We start from the raw sequence: 3,807 nt of genomic DNA, 5'->3' as shown, positions 1-3,807 counted from the left end.
ATGTGGAAAATGAGGGTAACTTGCGGGTCAAAATTCTTGCTTTGTCTGGGAAATGTGGATGTTTTATTTGGACTTGCGTCGGGTTTGTGTTAGAATGAAGAAAAGAAAAAGAAAAGAAAATATGATAGATGGAAAGAAAATGTATAAGTAAAGAAATGATGACCATAACTTATCGGACAAAATTAAAAAGACACACACTATAATAATAATAATAATAATAATAATAATAATAATAATAATAATAATAATAATAATAATAATAATAATAATATTTATAATATTTATATATATAAAAAATCAACTGAATAACTTGCTAAAAGTCTTTAAAAAGATAATAATAACAATAATAATAAAATAAACAAAACATAAAAGAAAATAAATACCCAAGGAAAAAAAGTGAAATGCAGACGCAAAAGGGACGTGTTTTTCAGCCTTTAAAGAAACTCTTCCTTCGAGACTGACTCGCAGCGCAAGTCCTGCTTTTCCACAGCAGTATCCTACGGCCACTGGCGCTTCTCGTCGCCCAAGTCCCGTGCTGTTCCTCAACATGGATTCCTCACTGAAACATCCCCCTATGCTGTTCCTCAACATAGATTCCTTACATAAACACCCCTTGTGCTGTTCAACTTAGATTCATCACATAAGCATCCCCCTGTGCTGTTCAACATATATTCTTCAACGAAATATTCCCCTGTGCCGTTCCTCAACACAGATCCCTCACATAAACATCCCCCTGTACTGTTCAACATATATTCCTCAACGAAATATTCCCCTGTGCCGTTCTTCAACACAGATCCCTCACATAAACATCCCCCTGTGCTGTTCAACATATATTCCTCAACGAAATATTCCCCTGTGCTGTTCCTCAACACAGATTCCTCACATAAATATTCCCGTAGCGTCAGGTAGCACGCCAGGCCTCTAGCGCAGGTGTCACTTTTTTACTCAACTTAACGCCATTTTCTCCCGCCCGTTGGCATGTTCTGGACGCCTCGGCGGGGCGAAAATGAGCCGAAACGATACTAATTTCCACGGCAGAGCGACGAAATAAGGAAGGCGCCGTTAAAAAAGCGTCAAATCAGGTGTGTGTGGAGGGGGGGGGGGGGACGATCAGCAGCAAGACAGAGAGACTCCCAAGGCTGCGTAGGTGACGTCGGTGAACACTATATTTTCGGGAAAACTGGTCCGACTCGAACGCCAGATGTCCTTACCTGAAACCCTCACTAACGCGAAAAAAGAAAGAAAGAAAAAAAAAAAAAAAAAAAAAAAATATATATACTTCCGAGCAAAAAAAAAAAAAAAAAAAAGAAACACGTTTCCTCCCATTTCTATTTCCCCATTTCCCCATTCCTCCCACCCATACCCACCCGTTCCCACCCTTACACCCTTTCCCAGCGAACCTACCGTCCCAGGAAACAACCACACACCCTATTCTCTACTGAAAATAAATGATGATGATGTTAATATGCATGAGGTATATACTTAGTCCTGACGGGAGTGGAGTGGCGAGATTCCTGGGCCGAGTCTCCCAGCGCTGAACATAATGCATTCCTCACAACACAGGGAGAACGCGGCCGCTCTTCCTCCCGCGCGGACCCTTCTCCTCTCGTCTCCTCTCTCTCTCTCTCTCGCTCTATCTCTCGCTCTCGCTGTCTCTCTCTCTCTCTCTCTCTCTCTCTCGCTCTTGCTCTCACTGACTCTCGCTGTCTCTCTCTCTCTCTCTCTCCTTCTCTCTCTCTCGCTCTCGCTGTCTCTCTCTATATATCTCGTTCTTGCTCTCTTGTTTCTTTTCTTTTCTTTCTTTGTGTTTTTTTTCTTTACTTTTTAAAAAATCTTTCTTTTATTTTTCACTTTTTTTCTTCCCTTTCTTCCTTTTTTGTTATAAATATTTTTTTTCTGCCTTTTTTTTCTTTCTTTCTGTTTATTTTTTCTTTCTTCCATAATTTTTTTTCTATCTGTTTTTTTCTTATTTTTTCTTTTCTTTTTTCCTTCGTTTTTTTCTGTTAATTTTTTTTTTGCGTTTAAGTGTATATTTCCTCGTGTTTCTGTTATTTTTTTCTTCTGTTTTGTTCATTTCTTTATTCTTTCCTTTTACTATTTTGTCACCGGCTTTCTCTCATTTTCTCTTCTCTTCGTGGTCTTACTTCTCTCTTTCTCTCTCTTTCTCTTTCTTTCCTTCTTACTTCTCTCTTTCTCTCTCTCTTCTTTTTCTTTCTTTCCTTCTTCCTCTCTCTCTCTCTCTCTCTCTCTCTCTCTCTCTCTCTCTCTCTCTCATTACCCGCCTCCTTCTTCACCTACCCACCGCATTCTCGACAAATAATAAATAAATAAATAAATAAATAAATACAATAATAATAATGAATAAAAAAAAAGAAAAAGAAACATAACCCAAGATTACCCCCCCCCTCCCCCTTGCCAAAATGAATTACAAAAAAAAATATCGACAGATGGCAGCAGCGGTTATATAAACTCCGCCCCTGTTTCAGAGAAAGATGTCCCAGCATACACGCGTTCGGTTCGACGTCACCTCCGCCACGGCAAGAGGAGGACACAGAAGTCAAAACGCTGCTGAGGACGGTGGGAATTAATCGCTGAGCGGAGAGTGAGCGAGATCTAACCCTCTTTGCTGACGTCGGGAATCCTTTCAGCATTGGCCAGAAAGGTAATATCTGTGATGCTTAATATGCGGTGCGCCTGACTGGACCGGACTTTCCTTTCTGTATATTTGTGCGTGGAGTGTGGTGTGTGTGTGTGTGTGTGTGTGTGAAAAGCGAGAGAGAGTGGAGGGGGGAGAAAGAGAGAGAGAGAGAGAGAGAGAGAGAGAGAGAGAGAGAGAGAGAGAGAGAGAGAGAGAGAGAGAGAGAGAGAGAGAGAGAGAGGGGGGGGGAGGGAGAAAGAGTAAAAGAGAGAGAGAGAGAGAAAGAGAGAGACAGAGAGACACTCAAGGTCAGAATTCATTTCATATTCCACAGACAATAACCTATTATAAGACGCCCATTGACTTATTAACAAAACTTTTACTCATAGCATATTTCGGTATCTTACCGTACATCTGGATGAAGATAATGATATTCTTATTATAATTGTAATACGCTCATATATCTTTACATATGCGCATTTGCACATAAAAAAAACTCGAGTGTGTGTGTGGACACACACACACACATATTCGTGTGTGTGTGTGTATTATCATCATCGGGGGGACTAACGCCAACGGGGGCACATGGCCACATCCACCTTCTGCTTCCAGCCACGGGGGTCCCTCATGACGAGTCTCTAGGCAAGGCTTTCAACCCACCTCTAAATCCTCGCGACACGACTGGTCGAACTGCTCCGTGGTCATCCCACGGGCCTCCTTCACCCAGGGTTGTCTCGCAAAGAGGCAAGGTCACATCCACAAGGAAACAAGCTAGGTGCCCAAATCTAGGAGCCCAAATAGCCTGAGGTGGCGATCTCGGATTATGCAAGTACCAGTTCCTCTGCAGTTCTCACGGCGTAGCTGTAGGTTGGTTCTGCCAACTGTACCCCATGATTTGATATAGGGACTTGTTACAAAAGGCATCAAAATGAGACTCCAAGGCACTTGATGATAGCATCCCGTCTTTGCTTCGATAAAGCAAAACTGGTAGTATCAAAGCCTTAGAGGCATGTAGTTTGGTCCTTCTGCATAGGTACCAACATCTCCAAATGCTCATGTTGATTAAGTTCATGGCTCCTGCTGCCAAGCAAATCCATCTACTAACTTCTTGGTCTCATAGCCCAGAGACATGTAAAGCTCTCTGTGACCACCATCCTCACTGCAAGCAT

Source organism: Penaeus monodon, chromosome 6, assembly GCF_015228065.2.
Source record: "Penaeus monodon isolate SGIC_2016 chromosome 6, NSTDA_Pmon_1, whole genome shotgun sequence".
Lineage (NCBI taxonomy): Eukaryota > Metazoa > Arthropoda > Malacostraca > Decapoda > Penaeidae > Penaeus > Penaeus monodon.
The sequence above is the reverse complement of the archived record's forward strand: the minus strand, read 5'-3'. Positions refer to the sequence as shown.